At 47.2% G+C, this 23,524-nt stretch overlaps 1 long non-coding RNA gene across 1 annotated transcript in view; it reads right to left on the bottom strand.

Annotated features, from left to right (window-relative positions):
• Window positions 1-13,537: 13,537 nt before the first annotated feature.
• LOC144166137 (uncharacterized) overlaps window positions 13,538-23,524 on the bottom strand; it is a 45,326-nt gene continuing 35,339 nt past the window's right edge. The window contains exon 3 of the long non-coding RNA XR_013321599.1: window positions 13,538-13,690. This is a non-coding gene — a long non-coding RNA (uncharacterized LOC144166137). The remainder of the gene's footprint in view (window positions 13,691-23,524) is intronic.

The raw sequence follows: 23,524 nt of genomic DNA, 5'->3' as shown, positions 1-23,524 counted from the left end.
CGTTGTGAAAGAGGCGGATTACAAAAGTGTACCCAACGCAAGGCAGAACAGAGAGTTAGCGGGCACGCGTGGGCAGCTTGGCAGGTTGTGTGTGTTTGCAGCCGCAATTGCTCCTTTGCGCCTCAGCGGTGTTTCAACGAGTTTTTTAGGGATCTTACGTCTTAATGATGCCACTGAATTTTACTTGTTGGTAACTGACGATAAATAGTGTTCGTAAATATTTTTTCAGTGTATTAAAGACGTCAGTATTTAATTATTCCCCGCTTTTCTCCTCAATTAAATGATAGCATTTTCTGTGGACTGCAGAAACTATAAAAGTTTCCTTGTTTTGCTTTGGAGAGGAAGAAAATAAATACGTTGTAAGCAAAAGTGAACCTTTTTTGCTTTGCTTGTTTTGATCGCCTCAATTATGGGCCTACCGTATAACAGTTTGTAATTTTCAGGACGGCTTGTGGGAAAACCGCGCCTCGGCTGTTAGTGGCGCCGAAGAAAAGCGACGCAAGACCCGTTATCCATCTCAGCAAGCGTCGTGTTGTTTTTTGAAGACAAAGCCAATGGCACTACTCGCGCTGCGTGCTGCCCGTGCAGATCCTCGTCATCGTCGTCTTCCTTGCGAGCCTCATTCCATTGACGTGACAGTTCAGCGCGATGTTCAAATACAATTTACAACTTCCTCCGCACCCGACAAAGTTCACTAACCCAACTTCAGCGGGTGCAACAGCTGTACTGGTCTAGTAACTTCTATACCTACTGGTAAAGCGACCCTACATGCCCTAATATGATTGTCCCTCGATGAGTACACCGTGGCTATCCTACCGAGTTTCTAGAATGTTATGGGTACCTTGTCTTCCGTGATGACAGCTACCTCGCCAACCTTAAACTTGTTTTCAGGCTGTACTCCTCTGATATGTGCGCTTCTAAGGGATAAAAGGTACCAGTGGTTTCAAAAGTCGTTTACTTTTATCTGCCTGACTTCCACAGCTTGAGGGTATCAGCTCGATTCGAAGATGGTTCCGCACCATTGGAGCTAGGCAATGCAGTGGACTTCCTACCAGTCACGAAATCCGAAGGCGTAAGTACCACTGCCGCAGTAGCTTCAGAGGAGATGTAGGTTAGTGGCCTAGAGTTTATCACGTTTTCCACTTCTACTAGTTCGGTAGCAATCTGCTCAAAATTGAAGCAGCCCTTCCCTAGTGCTTTGCAGAGGCAGCCATTGACTGAACTAATCACCCTTTCCCACAAGCCTCCCCAGCACGGACCGCGTACGGCAATGAATTTCCAGGAAATATGGTTAGTAGAGCAGTAGTCCTGCACCTGGACATGGCGCAAAAGCCGGTACGCCGCATTCAACTTAGGACTGGCTGCATGAAATGCTGGGGAATTGCCGGAGCAAACAACAGTGGGCAAACCGCTTCGCGAAAGAAACCGACGAAAAGCCATCACAAACGATCCTGCAGTCATATCGGAGCATAGCTCTAAGTGGATAGTCTTTACTACGGCACATGTAAACAGCACTATGTATGTTTTAGCAGCACTGTTTCTCTTAATAAAAACAGGTCCGGTGGAGTCAACACCCACAACCTGGAATGGATGAGACCTGTCCACCCTGTCCGTCGGCAGTGGTGCGATCGGTGCTGATACAGGTTGTAGCTTGAACGGGCAAACACTGTACACTTTTATATGACTTTTTTCACGCACTGTGTGCTCCTAATAACCCAAAACTGGTCGCACATTTTGGCAAGGGTGTCATTGATCCCGCTATGCACCAGGCGCTGCTACACGAGGTTGGTGATGAGGTACGTCAGGCCGTGGTGGCCGGTAGCAAGATGGGGCGCAACCCTTCTTCTGAAGCCTTTACATTTTCAAGACTTGTCTTGGTCCTGAGGATAGCATGATGGTCCAAAAATGGGTGCAAGTCACGACAGCGGGACGCCGTGTGCAGTTGTTTGTCCGCTGATAGCGTTGTCTTCTCAGACCCAAACGCGTCCGCTTGAGCGCTCCTCATCAATATAAATTTGGCATCTTTTATCTCGGGAGTGGTTAGTGGGCCTAACACTCGCTGACTTGAGTGCACTCGACAATTTTGGACCATTCTTGTAATTCAAGCTGTGATTCTTGTCACTCGGATCCAGCTGCTGTGTTTGTGAATGTCCAAAAGGGGCTCTTTGGGCGAGCAGTGGCCGGCCAGTATGGTTGTTTCCTTATGGTTTCTTGCCCCCGAGAACACATCTGGTGACTTGTCAGAAATCACGTCACTTTGTGGCCAGACTTCTTGGGGACCAGATAGCCATTCAGGTTCATGTAACCATAAGTTGTTTGTGGATGCTCATGCCCAACTGGCATTGCGCCTTTGGAGTGGCTCTTCGGATGTCTCAAGTCGAGTAAGAATAAAAAATAGCCTGTTTAGAGGCACGGCAGAATGGGAAGTCTACAGCGGGTACTTGTGAGCTTATCGGTAGGTTATGTGTGATAGGAACCGCACTTGCCCATTTGCGTTTCAAGTGTATTTTAAAATCGCCCTTTTTAGGCGCCTAAAGTCGTAATATACACACTACTCTTTATTTTTCGGTCACTGACGCCAACAGGTGTTCATCAGATTTTGGTTTTCCACGTTAGAGACGCCAGCTTTCTTAAATATATTCCGCTTTTCTCCTGAACAACGAATTGCATTATCTGAGCACAGAAAGGAGTACAAAAGTACCGCTGATGTGTGGAGAAGAAGACAAATAAATATGTGTATAAGCAGAACCAGGCTTTTTTTGCTGTGCTTGTTTATTCCCCTCTGGTATGTGCCTACCATATAGCAGATTGTAATTTTAAGAACCGCTTGGAAACATTTGGTTTAATTATTTAGGAAATGAAATTACTGTGCCATTCCTTGAAAGGCACTGTTTAGTGCACATGCCGGTTGCTTCCTCTGTGCCTGTCGTTTTTAAGCTGTTTTGTTGCAAAATATTTTTAAAACGTGATGTCCTTAGGAGTAGAAGCCGAAATACGATTCACGAAAGATACGTTATTAGTTATTATACGATTACTCATGTTATTTTAATAGCTCATGGAAAATCAGAGATCAGGTTTGTCCAAAGTAATTGAATAACTAGAATAACCACCATTATTAACGCGGTTAAAAAAAGAAAGTAGTACCACGCTTCGAGTACTCTTGCATGTTTGATAATGCTCGTTTTTATGTCTAGCAGCATGTTTTTTCCACATTTGCGCTAATTTTCATCCCTACATCATCTGCAAGCATATCCCATCCCACCCCGAAGTGCGCCGTGAGCTATGTTCAAGAGGCAATTCCACATGGCAGTAACAAGTATGCTGAGTACTAGATACAGTTTTACATATTTTCAAGTCGTCTTCACCGCGAATGACAGTTGCTTTTCTACTTTCTTTTGTATGGGCAGGTAGTAAGTATTTGTTACGGGGAAACTGATTGATTGATTGATTGATTGATTGATAGTAGGGTGTAAAGCGCCGATGAAACACAGGCAATGAGGCCATGAGGAGTAGTTGAGTTCCGCAGGCGATGAGGAGTAGGGTTATAAAAAAATAGGACGGAATCACTCCTCTTCTGTCCGAGAGAACTGGAGTCGATCGAACAAGTGGACTCTATACATAGTTTATTACCCGCTGTCAAAGCACAAAATCTGGAAAAAAAATCCGACCGTTTCTGGTACTCCAGCCATTTCTTTCAGTACATTCAAGTAGAAATCAGCCATTATTTAACCCAGAGCAAAACAAAAACAACTTGAAGCCCTAATCATCTTCTTCAGTGACTGTTTCGCTCTTACCTCGAAGGTCACGCGCACTAAGGTGGATAAACACTGAATCATAACCGATGAAATAGAGGCGCCTGTTCCGCAGCAGCCGTACAGGGTTTCGGCAAGACAAAAGCCGATTAAACGTCATGTCAAGGAAGTGTTGCGTGATGTGATGAAGCCATGAAAGAGTCCATAAAAATCACCTGTCTTCCTCGCGGCAAAATAAGGAGGGTGCCCAACGCTTTATCGTTGATTCGTCAACATCATCACCACCACCATCAGCATGGTGGTAGGTTAAACAAGACGCCATTGCCTTCCATTAGCTCGGAAGCCATTGGATTTCCGAGCTATTGGCCACTCTGCGGTACATTAGGTTAAATATTTCTCTGGCGCCATGCACACGGTTACCGGAAGCAGAATCACACAGAAAGCACACCGAAAGCCGTGCTTCCACCAAGCGAATAAAAGCTCGCAGCTGAGCAAGCGCGCCTGTCGTGTTTCAACACGTCAGTCGGAGGAAACAGGCAAGAACGCCGCAAAAAAAATTAGCCCCATCTTCCCGAAGGGAAGTAGATGCGGAGCAGTTTGTGGGCTGGTGCTGACCCTTGCTTGCGCCAACCCACTAACTGACGGGACTGTTGCTTCCATAACACTTCATTGGACGAACGGAGTGAAGTGGAGTCAATCGCAGCAAGCGATGAACTGAACGCGCGCAGCGCGCTACCCGATTTACATTCAAGGTTAGAGAGGAGACGAGAGGAGGAGAGGTGCGCAAGCACCGAGCATGCGCCACGAAAGCAGAAGCGAGAACGCGGGAGAAGCGAAAACGAAGCGCACGCAGCTGGTACGAGAGAATAAGTGGCGGGAGTATCGCGTAGCTGTTGGAGAGAGGGAACGATGAGATTTGCGCATGCGCAGTGTGAGTAGGGACACCGACGCGGGACATGCACTGTCTATAAGATGCTCCGCATCTAAAAGCAGTTACCGAAGTGGTTGCGGCACGGCGCCGTGAAACAAGGTTTATTTAAACTAGAAAGCAGGTTATTTGAAACACCATTCGAGATAAATTCGGCTGGCGTCTCGCTAGCGTCGTGAAACAACTCCCCATTCCCTACCCAAGACTTTGTAAATTCTTTGCAGTGCGCCGCGCAGCGATTTTACTCGCGATAGTGGCCATGGCCGCAGCGGCCATCCGCCTCGCGGCCGGAATACGGGCGTCGTGATTGCGTGCTGTACTCGTGTAGCTCGAAAACACAGTCAGGCGTCGTAAAAGTGGCGTATTCTCTAGCCAACGTGCCCCGACAGTGTTCGCGTCTACCCGTTGGTGGCGGAGTGCTTTAGCGCGAGTTACGCTCTTAGATTAGTAGGCAATGCAAGAAAATATGCAAGTGCAGGAAAAGGTGCCAGAAACCTAGATCCGCGTGGGAGGGAGAGATCGCGCCGCAAGAGGGGGCGCGGCCCAGCGAGCGAGTAGGGCAATCTGTCGACATCCTATTTCGTCTAGCGTCAAGAGTCATCATCATCATCATCACCAGCCTATCTACGCCCACTGCAGGGAAAAGGCCTCTCCCATTATTCTCCAATTACCTAGGTCCTGTGCCAACTGTGAACAATTTATCCCCGCAAACTTCTTGATCTCATCTGCCTATCTAACTTTTTGGCCGCCCCCTGCAACGCTTGCCTTCTCTAGGGATCCAGTCTGTTACCCTTAATTACCAGCGGTTATCTTGCCTTCGCATTACATGCCCTGCCCACGTCCATTTCTTCTTCTTAATTTCTACTAATACGTCTTTAACACCAGTTTGCTCCCTGACCCACTCCGCTCTCTTGTTGTCCCTTAATGTTACACCTATCATTTTCCGCTCCATTGCCCGCTGAGTCGTTCTCAATTGAACTCCTTAGTTGAACTCTCTTAGTGAGCCTCCAAGTTTCTGCCCCGTAGGTGAGTACCGGTAAGATGCAGCTGTCATACACTTTTTTCTTCAGTGACAATGGTAGGCTGCCATTCATTATCTGAGAATGTCTGCCATATGCACCCCACCCCATTCTGATCCTTCTAATTATCTCTGCCTCATGGTTGAGATGTGGGTTCACAACTTGGCCTAAGTAGATATATTCGCTTACCACTTCTACTGCCTCGCCACCTATCTCAAACTGCTGTGATGTCCCGAGGTTATTGATTATTACTTTAGTTTTCTGCATATTATTTTCAGGCCCCCGGTTCTACTCTGTTCGCCCAGTGCGGAAAGCATGCTTTGCAATTCGTTCCCCGAGTTACTTAGCAAGGCAACGTCATCAGCAAATCTGAGGTTACTGAGGTATTCTCCATTAACCCTTACTCCCACCTGTTCCCAATCCAACATTCTGAATACTTCTTGTAAGCATGCTGGGAATAACATTGGAGAGGTTGCGTCTCCTTGTCTGACACCCTTCATTATGGGTATTTTACTGCTTTCCCTGTGGAGGATGATGGTAGCTGTAGACCCATTGTAGATATCCTCTAGTGTTCTTACATAATGATCATCTACCCCCTGGTTCCGTAATGCCTGAATGACTGCTAAGGTTTCGACCGAGTCAAATGCTTTCTCATAATCTATGAAGGCTATATATAGGGGTTCAGTATACTCAGCGCACTTCTCTATCACCTGATTGATCGTGTGAATATGGTCAATTGTTGAATAACCTTTACGGAACCCTGCTTGTTCTTTAGGTTGACTGAAATCTAAGGTTGCAGAGATTGGGTTAGCGATTACCTTGGTAAATACCTTGTAGACGACTGACAGAACGCTGATCGGCCTGTAATTTTTCAAGTCCTTCATGTCGCCTTTCTTATGGATTAGGATGATGTTCACGTTCTTCCAAGATTCCGGTACCACTGCGGTCATTAGGCATTGCGTATACACGTTTGCCAGTTTTTCAAGTACAATTTCTCCGCCATCCTTCAAGAGGTCTGCTGTTATCTGATCCTCACCAGGTGCTTTGCCCCCTTTCATTTCTTTCAAAGCCTTCCTTACTTCTTCTGTCGTTACTGGTGGGATGTCTATCTCCTCTGAACTACTGTCCCGTTCGGCATTAGCCTGTTTCTCCCGGCTACTGTACAGATCCCTATAGAACTCCTCGGCCACTGTGACTATTTTATCCCTATTTGTGATGACATTGCCTTGCTTATCCTTAAGTGCATACATCTGATTTTTCCCCACGCCAAGACGTCTCTTCACTGCTTTCAGGCTACCTCCGTTCTTTACAGCGTATTCGATCCTCTCCATAATAAACTTCCGTATGTCAGCTGTCTTACGCTTATTGATTAACTTTGAGAGCTCGGCTAGTTGTATTCTGTCAGCTGCGGTAGAGATTTTCATAGTTCGCCGTTTCCTGATTAGATCTTTCGTCTCCTGTGAAAGTTTACCAGTATCCTGTCTAGCCATAGTGCCCCCGACTTCTACTGCACGCTCCGTGATAATGCGTGTAGGGTTGCCGCTGGCTTCCTGTGTCGTAAGCTCGGCTACGTCGTTAAGGGCGGAATATCGGTTCTCCAGCACGATTCTGAATTCTTCTACTTTACGTCTTACTGTTAGCTCATTTTTCGGCTTCTTTCGTACTAGCTTGTTGCGGTCCCTCGTCAAATCTAGCCTAATTCGAGATCTCACGATACGGTGGTCACTACACCTTACCCTTCCGAGCACTTCTACATCTTGCACGACGCCAGGGTTATCGCATAATATGAGGACTATTTCATTTTTGTGTTCCCCATTCGGGCTCTTCCAGGTCCACTTCCGACTCTCCCGTTTACAGAAGAAGGTATTCAGTATGCGTAGGTTATTCCGTTCTGCAAACTCGGCTACTAGGTCCCCCCTGCTATTTGTACAGCCCAGACCATAGTTCTCAACTATGGTCCGCCATAACAACGGTATATTGTGTTTTTACTTTAGCCATTGCCGATTCCACATCTTCATAGAAGCGTTCCACTACTTCGTCGTCGTGGCTGGATGTGGGCGCGTAGCCCTGCACCACCTTGAGCTTGTACCTCTTATTGAGCCTAATTACAAGACCTGCTGCCCCTTCGTTAATGCTATAATATTCGTCTATGTTGCCAGCTATGCTTTTATTGACTAGAAATCCCACTCCCAGTTCTCTTCTGTCCTCTAGACCACGGTAACATAGGACGTGTCCATTTTTCAGCACCATAAGTGCTTCGTCTGCCCTCCTAACCTCGCTAAGTCCTATTACATCCCATTTAATGCCCTCTAATTCCTCGAACAACACCTCGAGACTTGCTTCGCTAGATAAGGTTCGCGCGTTAAACGTTGCCAGGTTCAGATTCCATTGGCAGCCTGTCCGGATCCAGGGATTCTTAGCACCCTCTGCTGCGTCACAGGTCTGACCGCCGCCGTGGTCAGTTGCTTCGCAGCCGCTGGGGACTGAGGGCCGAGGGTTAATTGGCGTATTCATGGTAGGTTGTGGCCGTTACTACACCAGGGTGGCCCATCCTGCTCTGGTGAGGGAGTGCAGTACCTGCAATGGTCGCCGGGGTCAGGCTGCACCCCAAGCCCCTTTGTGCAATTCCATCAATACGCGGATTTTGTTTTCTTTTTTTTATCCGGTGGGAATTGTCCGGCACCGGGATTCGAACCACGGTCCTTCTACACGCGAGGCGGGTGTTCTACCTCTACGCCATCGTTGCATTTCTAGTCAAGAGTACGGCACGCATAAACATCGGAGTCCTGTGTAAGGGGCAGGGGTGATTTCACGAATTGAGGCGCGAGCCTTAGGTTATGATACTATGTGGAAAAGATTTTGAGTTAAATGCAGTTCTGTTTTAGATGCGACGCATCTCTTTCACTCGCCTTGTCCCTCCGGCGTCGTCCGGCGTAGTCCACATCCCTCCCAATTCTCCCCGCCGCGCCAGCTGCGTGCTAGCGCCGCTCTTACCGCAGCGCCATCTGCGTGCTAGGGCTCGCCGGCGCTCGCTCCGTCGACGTGCGAGCTCTGCGTGGGTGCGGGTTAGCGCGCAGCTTGCGCTCGGTTAACACATGCGTATGCGCTGCTATGCGGTGCTCTATCTTATTCCGCTGCATATAAACGCGGTAACTGCGCCGCTCCGCTCAGTCGTTCCGCCGCCGCTCCGCCGATGACATCCTCCGATGACCACCGATGATTTGAGTGGAGACTAACAGGCCTGCTATCGCGATGGTCGGGGCAACCGTAACAATCACCGGCCATCACGATAAAAATTTACACCATCTTCCTCCGAGGGGAACCATGGGGTAGATGCGAAGCATCGGGGGTGAACATGCTGCGTAAAATATGGACACACAACAACAATGGACACGCTAACATAACGGAAACGCAACGGAAACCCCCGATGCGTCGCATCTACCCCATGGTTCCCCTCGCGGGAAAATGGTGTAAATTTTTTTCCAGAATGGGACAAGTGCTGCTTTCATAAAACGTGACACTGAAAAGGAAATGGCACTATTTGTAGTACGCTTCCTTTGAGAGCCAGTGTTAACAAGATGGAAATTTAGTTTGAGTATTTTCACAGGCGCATGTGTTACGAAGGGTACTCGATACTAGTGCATTTAGTAATAAGCTTCCGTTTAATATTAGAGTGAATTCCTTTTACGTATTACAGGCGCTAGCACGCAGGCGTGCTACCCGTAGCGAAGGGGTGGATGCAGCAACGGGAACAGCTCTTCCAAGCTGGAAATTTCAAGAATACTGCTTTTGAACTACACATCCTCTTTGAGGCTGATGGGTAAATTATTTACAAAAAATATGGTTATATCTACATAAATGTTTTCCCTTTTTAAAGCGTCTGTATCTGCTTAACACATCAGGTATTGATTGCGGGTGTATGAGACTTTTTCTGTACTTTTTTTGCTTTGCTTTCATGTCGACCGGTTTATTCAAGAACATTCTTTTCTGTTCTTGCAATTGTTAGCCATGTGTCTTATGTTAAAAATAAATGTTTGATCTGCATAATAAAAGAGTAACCGAAGAAAGCCGGCGTATTTTGGTGCTTCTTTTAAGGAAGTCACGTAATTTCGCCCCTGAGAATTCTTTTTTTGAGATGATGATGGTTGCATTTTAGTGGCTCAACGCCAACTGGGGCAAAGAGCACAAAAATAGATGGTTAACTACCACAGATTAAAAGTGAAAACTACAATCTAACAGCAACAGAGGTAAAAACAAATAACAAAATAGAGACGGCTGTTGTAGAGGGCTGTTGTAGAGGGCCAGCTTGGGATTATGCATAATACGATGTGAGATTCAGAAATTTAACCTCTGATAGATACTTGAAAACACGTTTGACAGTATTCCTCACCGAAGAAGTGTGATGGGTAGTGTGGGAATTCTTGTCTGTGGATTTCTCGAAAGTGTTTGCGTCCTGTACTGTGCAGTGCCTTGCATGTGATTAGTATGTAAACTACGGATAGCCCCTCTCCACACCTGCCGCACAGCGGTCTCGATGATCCAGTGAGCAAGTGTGAATGTGTAACATAAGTGTGGCCTATCCGTAGTCTGGCTAAGGCTACTTCCGTGTGTCTGTCTTGTAAGTGTCTTATGTGTCTATCTAAGTATGGCTTTATAGTGTAGAGTTTGTTCTCTGTTTGTGTGCCCCATCTTTCCTGCCAACATTTCCACAAAGCTGTCCGTACCAGTGGCTTTAGGTAGAGGCGGGGAACACACGGTACATCTATGCTACTTCGGAGGGCAGCCAGTTTCGTTCCCAAGAATGCCACTGTGACCCGGAACCCAGCAAACAATTATTTTTAGTTTTGAGTTATCAGCAAAAGGTTAGAGCTTAAATTAGATGCTGGGTGACAATGGTTCTCGCAGGTCTGAAGCAATGTAAGGCTGTTACCACACTTAGAGAGTCTGTAAAGATAATGGAGTGTTCTGTTCTGGTCTGTGTAATGTGTTGTACTGCTAATAAGATACCACGTGCTTCTGCCATAAAAATGCTGCTATTTCTGTGCAATGTCTTTGTACCGCTAAAGTTGGGCCCATGTGCGCCACATGCGACGGCCCAAGAAGACTTTAAAGCATCGGTGTAGAAGGCGGTGTGCGGGTATTTGTGTTCTAACTGTAGGATGTGTTGTAGTATAAGTTCTCTGGGCGCATTTAGTTTATGAAAATGCCTAAAAGAAATCTCACACGAAATTGCTGACCTCTCCAAAGGCGAAATGAGGCAACAACAGAAGACGTCATGCTCTCCTCAAATGAAATTAATAGTTCCTCAGCGAGGGCTCTCACTCGGATACAGAAAGAAGCGGGATTCGATGGCCACGCTGCGAACAACGGATCAGATGAGATGTTGTTTATGATCAAGGTACATGCGTGATTTTTACAGAAGTCGCCTTAATAGCGTACAGCAAGGATGTGTAAGAACGCTGGTGTTGAAGGCTCCATCTATCACACTCTGCATATAGGCTTTGAATGGGACTCGTCCGGAACGCACCAGATGCAAGACGGAGCCCCAACTGCAGCACTGGGTACCACAATTTTAGGGCAGTGTTACAGGCGGACCTATAGACAACACTCCCATAGTTCAACCATGAACCCAAACAGCTGGTAAACACGCGAGGAGTATTTGTTTGTCCGCTCCGTAAGAGCAATGCGAGAGGAGGACCTTCAGGATATTCATGGTTTTTAAGCATTTATCTTTCAGGTGTTTTATATGGAGAACGAATGTCATTTTTTCATCAAGTGCCACGCCTAAGAATTTCTGTTCCTCTTTGAGAGGGATTGAGACACCTTTTTACTTGTGTTGGGTTGCTTGTCTTGGGAGAATTTACAACGCCTGCGAGTCGCCTGCCGACTCTTGTGCAGTATAACAGTTAAAGATATATTAAGATGGCTTTATTGAACTCTAGCTATATATAGAGCTTTCGTTTTATTATTTTCTTGATGAACGTAAAAATATGCTGGAGCAAAAAAGTAATTACACTCCCGCTGGGCTTCTCCATTGATTCCGCTCGCATCTGACGCGTCCGACAAGGCAGAAGTGAGCAAAGGCGACAGCAACGCTGTAACCAGTTTAATCGCAAATAAGTTAGGCTTCTAGCGTCGCTTTAATGGTGACTTTACTTGGTTATCCCTTAAAAAGACAACGCATTAAAACGTACAAGGGTTCTCATCTACCTCCAAGTAGAAGTAGGTGTCTTGCGAAAAAAACGTTAACATTTGTGCGTTCCCAACTCATTGCGTAGTATGTTGCCTTGTCGTCTGATCCCGCGTTGTTAGAAAACAACTCTTCCGGTACTAAAACATTGACACTGTAGAAACTCGCAAAATAAAGAAAGGCACATTCTTCCATTCACACAAGTGTCGTGCCTTAGTTTCAACTGAGCGAACGAATTGCGATGGCTCCTCGGCGGCCGGCGGACTAAACATTGGGCAGACAGACTCTGCCGTGAGGTCGGCGAGCGATGGAGTAGCGCAGTGAAATCAAACAATTTCACATCAAGCTTTCATTCCGTTGTGCTCGGGAGGACGACAAACGGCGCTTGATAAGGAATGCAGAAAATAGGATAATTGCGGAGTTGGAGGAGGGCCTTTTGTTAGAGCCCCCTGTAATGACACGGCGCATCATAATGACGATGGGCTTGGCCTGACGGAGATTTTGTTGCACGACCGAACCTCCTACTCCAGTAAAATACACGTGAAGACCGAGAAGTTTCAAATATTTGTGGGGCGAATGGTTTTATGGTGATGATGAAGGACAGCTTGAAGTGGTAGCGTGTGATGGGAGTGCACAAAAAGAAATGAAGTTTTCCCTCCCGAGCAAGCTATACCGGTACTACGAGCTGTTTGCTCAACGACGTTTAGGACGTCTTGAAAGCTGTCTGGAATGAATCGAGGACTGTCGTGATTGATCCAGATAGTGATGTCGTCTGCATAGAGAGAGTACTAAACTTCGTGTGAAAGCTCTAGAGTGCTGTGGATACGGTGCATGGCGACTTTAAATATTGCAAGATAGAAGACCGCTCCATGAGGAATGCCTGTCTGTGGTGTGGGTGAGGTAGTGCATCAAGCTTGGCGTCACGAATTTGCATGGGGAGGTTACGAGATTGAGAAAGTCGCTCACGTAATGTACATGTTTCGGCCCCAATTCGTATTTGCTAGTTCTGAGAACATAGCGTCGTGATCCACACATTCAAATGTCTCTGTAAATTCCATACCGAGGATGCCTTTCAGCTCGGCTGAGCTGGGAGATTGAAATTTATCTCCGTATATGCGAAGCAGTGTGCCATGAGCCTAAAGCTGGGAGGGATATCCAGGCATACACTGATGGAGTGTTCCATTACTTTGCCAACGTGAAAGGTGAATGTGATAGGACAGAGATTAGGGAGGTGTACAGGTGTGCTGGGCTTCGGAATAAGGCTCATGTGGCCATTCCTTTACAAGTCACAGACCGCTACTTGTCCTATTTAAAATAGTTGTTTATGCAGGGGAAGAAATATTTTTTTAAATAATAAGAACACGTACCCGTAACCTACTCTTCCTCATCCATAGGAACGATTTAAGCTGGTATAAACTAAACAAAAATAACAAATCTTTAGAGGCGGTGTTACTTCACCTACATTTTTTCCCTTATTACTAAATTTGAAATTTTTCTAAGTCAACGGCATAACACGTAAATGGCGTCAATGTATAGCTGCAGGAAAGTGAACCGTACCGGTACCCTGGGTGTGGTGCCGGGCGTACTGGGTTTCAAGTTCCCGTTGTTGAAAAAGGAAACCTTAATTTATTGAAAAAAGCAGGGCAGAAGTGCAAAAAAATTATTGAGCGCCCATAAATCACTTTTAATATGAATTCGTATAATCCACCCATCTCCAACATGTGCCGCTTGTGTTATGGCCATAATAGAAGCACGCGCATCCACTTGGACATTCGACTATTCGGTTCCTCTCCTTGCGGCACTACATGAAATAGAAAAGGGTTTAATTAAAGACGGGAACACCAGGCACAAAAAATCAAGATTTTAGTGCCTATATTAGACACTGAGAAGGCCCAGTTGCACAATTATTGGCGCAAAGAACAATATTGTCACGAAGACAAGGAGGATGCAGTTGTCTTGAATGAGAAACACGTTTATTGGAGCGAACTTGTGCTCCCCTAACATCTCAAAGAATACAGAGGGGGCGAAGCAGCGGTCAACAAAGTGACTTGCACAGGCGAGTGTCGTCGAATTGAATGCCCCGGCGTCCGCACTGCAGGTTTTTTATCTTTCGGCGCGCGTGGTTCTCGAAACGGCGATTCACATCGAGAAAATAGTAGATCCAAAGAGATTATTCTGGGCTGTTTACGTTAGATCGGAATGCTCCCGCTATCACAACAGATAACACATGCGGCACAGAAAGAAAGAATGGAACACGCGCTTCCCTTGACGCAGAGATAACACAGACCGGCGCAGCCGGGCGGTAAACAAACCCAATGTATGGTTCGCGGCATTACCCCCCTCTAAGAGTGCATCGACCCGATGCTAACATAAGCGACAGTCCGAAAATAAAAAAATTCCCGCGCCTTCCCGCGAGGGGAACACGAGTAAATGCAGAGAATTGGGGCCTCAGTACTGATTGCAGGCAGTGTTGCTTCCATCGCTTCTTCCGTGATGCTGGAGTAGCAGACACGAGTAAACGTGAGCACGAGCGTCAACCAAGGAAGGAAGGAGCAACGCAGTGACTGAAACACGAGCGACCGCTAGCCGCTATATTTGCAGCGCGCGCAGTAGAGGGAGAGCAGTACGGGGGGGAGGGCGCACATGCGCAAGCAGCGCGCGCCCTTCCACGACCCACCGCGCTGCTATCACGCACCTGTTAGGCCGAGAGCACGACGGAGCGAACGGGCTGACTACGACGCATGCGCGCGCCAGCTGCTTTTGAGAGAGAGGAGGGAAGGAGAGGTGCACCTGCTGCGGACGCGAAACTGTTGACACCGTCCGACGCAGGAACAGGCGAGGCTAAGAAATCCTCTGCATTTGAAATAAAATTCCTTATCGTCCGTAGAAAGGTTTTAAGCAAACAACGTGTACGACTTGAGGCCGCGTGCGTTGTCGGGATGTGCCGGAGTCACCATCGGGGATCACTTCGTAGGTAAGTTGGCCAACACGCCGTAGAATCTGGTAGGGTCCGAAATACCGTCGCAGGAGCTTCTCACGGAGTCCGCGTCGTCGGATGGGAGTCCAAACCCACACACGATCCCCTGGTTGGTACTCGGCGTCTCAGCGTCGGAGCTGGTCCGTTATACGAACTCGAGCGAGCTGGCGGACCTCCTCCGCACGTTGAAGATATCCGTGGACGTCGGCGTTGAGGTCGTCGTCTTCTACGTGCGGAAGCATGGCGTCGAGCATCGTAGTCGGCCTTCTACCGTAGACAAGCTCGAACGGCGTCAGCTGCGTCGTCTCCTGGATAGCCGTGTTGTACGCAAACGTGACATACGGGAGCACTTCGTCCCAAGTCTTATGTTCGACCTCAACGTACATCGACAGCATATCTGCGATTGTCTTGTTCAGACGTTCTGTTAGTCCGTTCTTTTGGGGGTGGTACGCGGTCGTTATTCGATAATCCGTGTTGCTGTAGCGTAATACTCCTTGCATCAACTCCGCAGTAAATGCCGTCCCGCGGTCCGTGATTAGACTTCCAGGGCTCCATGTAGCAGCACAACTTGGTCTATAAAGAACTTTGCCACCTCTTGTGCAGTCCCCCTCGGAAGAGCGGCGGTCTCTGCGTAGCGCGTCATGGTGTCTGTCGCTACGACAATCCAGTTGTTCTGTGATCATGACGTAGGGAACGGGCCTAAAAGATCCATTCCAATCTGTTGAAATGGTCTCGACGGGACGGCGATCGGTTGCAGAAGTCCGGCGGGTCTTGTCAGTGGCGTTTTTCGTCGCTGGCAGTCACGGGAGCTCCGGACGTAGTGGGTGACGTCAGAGGTAAGGCCGGGACAGTAGTACCTCGCCTTGATTTTTCCAATAGTGCGGGCTGTGCCGAGATGTCCGGAAGACGGGTCGCCGTGGCACGCTTCCAAAATTTCGTCACGAAGGTGCGCGGGGATGACGAGAAGGTCATTCGCTCTTGTTCCGGGGCTGAAATAATTCGTCACGAGGACGGAGTTACTCAGGTTGAATGCTGGTAAGCTGCGTTTCAAGGTCCTGGGAACGGCAACGTTGCATCCCTCGAGGTACTCGATTATGACGTGTAAGTCGGGGTCAGCACGCTGCTTGGTGGCTAGGTCGCTCTCCGTCACCATCCCGAAGAACGGGCTGCCTTCATCAGAGTCTTGTGGTGGTGGGTCGATGGGTGCGCGGGACAGGCAGTCGGCGTCGGAGTGTTTCCTGCCGGATTTATAAACGACTGTAACGTCGAACTCCTGCAGGCGCAAGCTCCACCGCCCAAGACGGCCAGAGGGGTCCTTCAAATTGGCGAGCCAACAGAGCGCATGGTGGTCTGTTACAACCGTTACACGTCCTTTTTCGTGATTTTGTTCAGTCGCCGGTAGTCAACACAAAACCTTAATGTGCCATCTTTTTTCTTTACGAGTACGACGGGCGCAGCCCAGGGGCTTTTCAATGGCTGTATAATGTCGTCGCTGAGGATGTCATCGACTTGAGTCCGGGTGGCTTCCCGTTTGTGTGAAGAGACGCGGTACGGTGACTGTCGGGTAGGTCGGGCTCCATCTTCGGTTATTATTCGGTGCTTCGCTAGAGGGGTCTGAAGTAGTTTTGCGCTCGACGAAAAACGTTCGCTATAGCGACGCAGCAAAGCCAATAATTTGCTCTGTTGTTGTTGCGGTAGCGCCGGATTCACGTCGAAGGGCTGCGGGAGCTTGAAGTTTTCGACGGGTGTGCGTTCAAAGTCGGCGACCGCGATCACGTCACTTGCTTCTTGCGTTTCTTCGAGGAATGCAGTTGCCGCGCCCTTGTTTAAATGCTGGTACTCCTCGGTAAAATTAGTAACCAAAATGTGGAATTGGTGTTTCTTGAAGCGCGGAATGCCTCTTGCGACCGACACACCACGGTCGAGAAGCACCCTTTGATCAGTGTCTACGATAGCGTCGACGTCAGAAGCAGCATCTTCACAGTAGACTGCGACCATCAAGCTTTCAGGGTGGCAGGGTGGCAGGGTGACATGATCATCGGCAATCCTTACAGCAGCACGTCGTTCAGGGTTCGATTCCGGCGTCATGGAGTGATTGGGGGAAAAAGTTATTGTCTTGGTCTGCAGATCGATTATTCCAACGTTGTCCATCAAAAAGTCCATTCCAAGATTTACGTCTCGGGAGCAGTTAGGCAGAATGACGAACGCCGAAGGGTACGTTGTGCCGTCTATGGTGACGCGCGATGTGCACGTTCCACTTGGCGTCACGAGGTGGCCTCCTGCTGTGCGTATGTGCGGACCGTCCCATCTGGTCATAACTTTCTTCAGTTTAGACGCAAATGGTCCGCTCATTACCGAATAGTCAGCTCCTGTGTCTACGAGGGCGACTACGTCAAACCCGTCGATGGACACCTTGACGTCAGATGCAGTCTTCGTCGAGTTCCGGGTTCGTCGGGGCGTCGTATCTCTGCTTGTACGTGTTGACGGTCGGGCACTGTGCATCGTCGTTGTCGTCGTCTTCTCAACGGACGTGTCGGTCAGGTCGGGTACGCGTCGCGCCGTGTAGCTGTCGTCGTGTTCAGGAGTCTCTTCAGGGCTAGGTCGGGTCGTCGGGATGAGGGCATGTCGTGAATCACTGTCTTCGGCGCGTCCTTGTGTGTTTGGATGGCTTCCAGTTTTTCGCCGTTCACCTCCAGACGTTGCTGCTTTTAGTTTCCCCCGCGTGGCCTGGGGGACCTTCCACGTGCGAAATCAGCATTGCTATGGCTGTTAGGTGACTGGTATGGGTAGGGCGACGGCGATCGGTGTGAGCGGGCTGGTCCTCGGTTGGTGTTGGACAGGTATTCGTCGAACTCAGTAGTGCGCTGGCCGAGTCGGGGGCGTGGGGCGTGGACTGAGAAACCACGCAGTCTGAGTCTCCTGTACGGGCAGCGACAATAGATGTGATCGGGCTGCCCGCAATAGTAGCACAGCGGACGATGAACTGGCGTTCGCCAAACGTCAGTCTTCCTCGTCGTCTGGGTTTGGGCTGTGTACGGCAGTACGGTCGACGGCGGCCACAGTGGGGACGGCGGCGAGAGTGGGGACGGTGGCGAGAGTGGACGCCGGTACGGTGGATCTTCTTGCCTGTGGCTCCCGGGGTGCTTCGCATGGCATAGAATTGCCCAAAGCATGTTGAACCTCTTCGGGGATGACGTCAGTCAGGGAAGCCACTTGAGGTTGCGGCGTCGTCGGAAAAAGCTTCCGAAGCTTCTCCCTGACTACTGCTCGGATGGTTTCACGCAGTGTTTCGGAGCTTGTAGCCCCGGCACCGATCATCTCGGAAACCAGCACGTTGACCGGGCGATCGTACTGCCTCGTTCGAACTTCCAGCGTCTTCTCCATCGCGGCCGCCTCAGAAGCGAATTCGGCCACCATCTTGGGAGGATTGCGGACAAGGCAAGCAAAAAGCTTCTGCTTTACCCCTCGCATGAGAAACCTTAGTTTCTTTTCTTCTGTCATCTCCCGATCCGCACGTCGAAAGAACCTCTTCATCTCCTCAACAAAGATCACTACCCCTCCGTTTGGGTGCTGCGTTCGAGTTTCAAGTAAAAGCGCGGCGCGTTCTTTTCTGACCACGGTAGTGCGGGTCTTAGTCAACTCGCTTTTGAACTGAGCCCAGTTTGTCAAGGAGCTATCGTGGTTCTCTAACCAAGTCCCAGCCGAATCTTCCAAGTAAAAGAAAACGTGCCAGAACATTTCTGCGTCGTCCCACCGGTTGAATTTCCGGATGCGCTCCAGTTTCTCCAACCATTCTTCTGGGTCTTCTTCGGGGGCTCCTCGGAATGATGGCGGTTCCCGTGGCTGCTGCAGAACGACAGGAGGATTGGCTTGGTTGAGCATGGTGCTGGTTGCGACGTCTTTCGTCTTTGTCTTCTCCGGTAGTAGACCGAACTCGGGTGGTACATCTTGCAGGCGGAGGCTGGCGCTTGTTGAACTGGCTTGGCGGCTTCCCGAGGTTGTAGTGGGCATGAAGGGTGCGTACCCCGCACCTCTACCAGATGTCAAGAAGAAAAGGACGATGCAGTTGTCTTGAATGAGAAACACGTTTATTGGAGCGAACTTGTGCTCCCCTAACAACTCAAAGAATACAGAGGCGCGAAGCAGCGGTCAACAAAGGGACTTGCACTGGCGAGTGTCATCGAATCGAATGCCCCGGCGTCTGCACTGCAGGCTTTTTATCTTTCGGCGCGCGTGGTTCTCGAAACGTCGATTCACATCGAGAACATAGTAGATCCAAGAAGATTATTCTGGGCTGTTCACGTTAGATCGGAATGCTCTCCCTATCAAAACAGATAACACATGCGGCGCAGAAAGAAAGAATGGAACACGCTTCCCTTGGCGCAGAGATAACACAGACCGGCGCAGCCTGGCGGTAAAAGCAAAACAAAAATAAACAAACCCAATGTATGGTTTGCGGCAATATACAAAGTGAGAAGGCGTCAGACAAGGCGACACAATCTGTACAAGGTTATCCACAGCACGTTTACAAGAAGTATTCAGATTACTGTTGTGACATATATAGGCTTAATTTGTAGCAACATCAGCGGAGTATTTCACGAGAAATTTCGGCCCTGTAATAAAAAGAGCGAATTATCCTGTTCTGTAGGGAAAGTATTTTCTTCTGAATATAAACGTGAGATTGACGCCTCTCCAACACATTTATGTGAACTGTAGGTTTATTCCAGACTGGGAGAAATGATATGAAAGCTATGGCAAACCCTCACGATCTCAAGGTTTTACGGGATGAAGTTGTGCCCCTTTTCAGTGGTTATGTGTGTGTGGAAAAGTAATGCAAAGCGCCACTGAAGTTGACGGACTGTCCTTGTGTTTCGGAACGCTCTATTAGCGAATTTAATTGCTAGTATCGCAATGTTTGCCGGCCAGAATCTTTGCAAGTTGTTTTATCGGGGGCACTCAGGAAAGCGGGGTGCAAGAGGGAATTCAGTCTCCGCAAGGCTGTGTTAGGAATAGGTGTTTTGGTGCCGCTGACCCAGAAGGCACCCAAGTGTCATTTTCCCGGATGCTTTCTACTAAGAATGTGAAATACGCACACGAACGCACACTATTTTATTTATTTATTTGTTTATTTTTTTATTATTGATGTATTTATTCATTTTATTTATTTATTTATTTATTTATTTATTTATTTCTTTATTTATTTATTTATTTATTTATTTATTTATGTACCTACATTACCCTCAGGGCCCGGGAAGGGCGTTACAGATGGGAGTGGGAACATGACAATCACTAAATAAACATTGCAATAAGGAGTAGACACAGCAATGAAGGAAAAAAATGAGAACAGAAGAAAAATGCGAATGCACACAGAAGAGAATAAAAAATAAGATCACGCCAAGTTCACAACAAATAGCAGCAGCAAAGGTCCAGTCGTGTGCTACATAACAGCAGGCAAACGACACAAAAATAACGTAAATAAAATGACTAACAGATGAAAAACACGTCACATATTCTGGATATTTTTGACCTCAAATCAGCAAGCGGTAACGTAGCACCAGTGAAGCATGACAGTATATATTAATACAGCAAATTGACAACAAATAGGCACAATTGTCCGAGGGAACAAAATGGCCCAGTCATGACTGGCTGAAAATGTAAGTCGACACAGCAGATCAGAATAAATGATTGTCACGAATTAGATCTATCGGTTCGGGAAGGTGGTTCCAGTAGTTTATTTGTTGGGGTAGAAAGGAGTGATAGAACGGATAAGCGTTACAATGGATGGGTTCAACCTTGTGGCGGTTTTCTAAGAGACGCGATAAGAAGGGACTTGAAATCAGCAAAGCGTGAAGTGTGTCGTGATGAAAGATTTTATGTAATAAAAACAAACGCTGAAGCTGATGGCGTAATGACAGATCGAGTAAGAGCAAGTGTGATTTCATGGGTATTACACTAGCTGTGCGGAGATAATTAGAAAGGATGAAACGAGCAGAATGGTTTTGAACGGATTCAACAAATGAAGTTAAAGATGGCCCCAGGCCAGGGTCCCAAATAGAAGCGGCATACTCAAGATTCGGTCGAATTGGAGTTTTATACAATTGTAGTTTCAGCGAGAAAATAGGACTAGAAAAGTTTCGTTATAAATAGCCGAGCGGCAGTTAGCGTTATTTGTTATGTAGTTGATATGCGGTTCCCAGGAGAGACTAGATGTTATATAGAAGCCTAAGTGTTTATACGATATTACAGTCACTGGAAGATTACCTTGAAGGGAATAATTAAACCTAGCAGGTATTTTACGGCATACATGCATTACTTTACTTTTATTTATGTTAAGAGATATAATCCAGTCGTTACACCATGTAGCGATTGCGTTAATATCGGACTAGAGTATAGCAGAGTCATTATGAGTTGTAACTTCGTGGTAAAGAACACAATCTTCAGCGTATAGGTTGACTGAAGACTGTACTGTGGTAGGAAGGTCATTATTGTAGATTAAAAAGAGCAGTGGTCCAATAACAGAGCCTTGCGAAAAACGTGAATGGACTTCAGAAAAAGAATACGTAACTTGGTTACCAGACACAAACTGAGAGCGGTTTGTGAAAAACTTGCGTAAACAGGCAACGGTGTTATGATCGAGGCTAAGTTTGCTTAGTTTAAAAATTAGTAGTTCGTGTGCTACCTTGTCAAAGGCTTTGGAAAAATGAAGGAATACACAGTCTACTTTGTAACACTGGTGAAATATACAATGAAGTGACTGTGTGACGCAGGCTTGCTGATTTTCACATGAAAATGTTTACGAAAACCCTGTTGAGAACTGCGACTGAATTTCTTGAAATCCAAGTGGCGACCGATTTCTGATCATAAAATGTGTTCCAAAATTTTACACGGAATGCTTGTATGTGAAATGGGGCGGTAAATATTGACAGTATGCTTATCTGAACTTTTATGGACGGGAACCGCCTTCCCCACTTTCCAGTCAGACTGCAGGTTGCTTGTTAGTAACGATTGTTCAAAAATTCTTTACAACATAATTGAGGAGTACACTTTGGTATTTTTTAAGAACTTGGAATTTCATTTATCGATGCCAGCGGCTGAGGAATGTTTGGGAGTTTTATTTTAGCAATGCCGCAAGGATCTATAAAAACAGAAGGCATGTTCGAAAATTGATGACTATAAACTGTAAATTTTGGTGCGTGCAGGGTATTTGAAAATGATTTAAAAAAGAAGTCATTGAACGCGGAAGCACACTGTTTGTTGGGAAGCATGACACCATCATTTCATGTAATGGTAATAACATAATCGCGATGAGGATTGACAAGTTTCCAGAATTGGCGTAGCTGGTTTCTAAGCAATCGGGCAATGTTTGTGTGTTTTAAATATGTTTCGCTTCATGCAATGCGCGGAGATAGTTCCGATTGGGCAGATGATAATCTTGCCAATTTTTTGGTTGTATTCGGCGCTTCGCTTCACGAAATACACGCTTTTTTGTTAGCTAGTCGCTGAAGTTGTTTATTGAACCACAGGGATCGCTTAGTTTGTATGCAACGAAGCGGTGTATTATTGCTAGATAAATAGGATACTTTGTCTCTGAAAAGACACCAGTTTTCTCTAACGACCGCAAAGAAAAAGTTTCTAAGAAGTCTTCTACGAATAAGGATAATTCGGTATTTATGCTCTCGTAGTCCACTCGGGAATAATCATGTATCTGTTTTACTTTTTTGGGGTTACGGGTAGTAGCAAAATTTAGCTCCAATTAAAGAAGGGCATGATCGCTAAGTCCGGGTAGGGCTGACAATGATGTTATTGCTTCCGGAAACCTTGTTAATACAAAGTCAAGTATGTTGGCCGAATTTGCAGAGCATCCAGTTGGTTCTGTCATCTTGGTGAAGTGGAAGGTTGAACAAAGGTCAAAAAACGACTTCGCTTCGGAATTTAGAGGTACAATGCCAGGACCATCCTTGGGCCACTTTATGCTGGGATAATTAATGTCGCCAAAAAGAATAACCGGCGTGTAGGGGTATCGAACAAAAATTAAGTTAACTACGGCGTGACGATTATCAATGAAAGATTTATCGGCTGACGGGGACCGGTAGCATGCTCCTATTACTATATCCTTCTTTTTTTTAAGTGTTAAGGACGCCCATGAAATTTCCAGGTTGCTGGAAACATTAACGGGAGCAGACGTAATGTTAGAGTTTATTCCAATTATTACACCACCACCTGACCTACAATTTCTATCGTTTCGATAGAATGCGTATTTGTTTTTGCATTCAAGTATTTCCGAGTCACTGATTTTGCTAGAAAGCCACGTTTTCGTGAGCACAATTATATCAGCGGATGCTGAGTCGATAAATTCACTTAGTTTCTCACGTTTTTTGAGAACGCTGCGGATGTTTGTGTAAACAGTCGAAAGATTCCTATTACATCCACTTCCCCCGGTAACTTCTAGCTGGAGTGACCGACCGTGCTCATGGCATTATTGGGAGAAATTCCGGGTGACTTAGGGTACTCGGTGTGTTTACTGGGTGTCCTGTCGATAACGCAGCCGCTATCTTGATTGCACGTTTAAGTCTCACCACCCAAAAGTAATTTTTTGTATTTGATTTGATATTGGCGTCCTTGGGTTTTCGCGAATTCAATGAGCTGTTTGTGAGCAAG

This window comes from Haemaphysalis longicornis, unplaced genomic scaffold, assembly GCF_048455015.1.
Source record: "Haemaphysalis longicornis isolate Haplotype H1 unplaced genomic scaffold, Haemaphysalis longicornis Haplotype H1 scaffold_16, whole genome shotgun sequence".
NCBI classification, from domain to species: domain Eukaryota; kingdom Metazoa; phylum Arthropoda; class Arachnida; order Ixodida; family Ixodidae; genus Haemaphysalis; species Haemaphysalis longicornis.
This window is presented reverse-complemented; position numbering and strand designations above follow the sequence as displayed.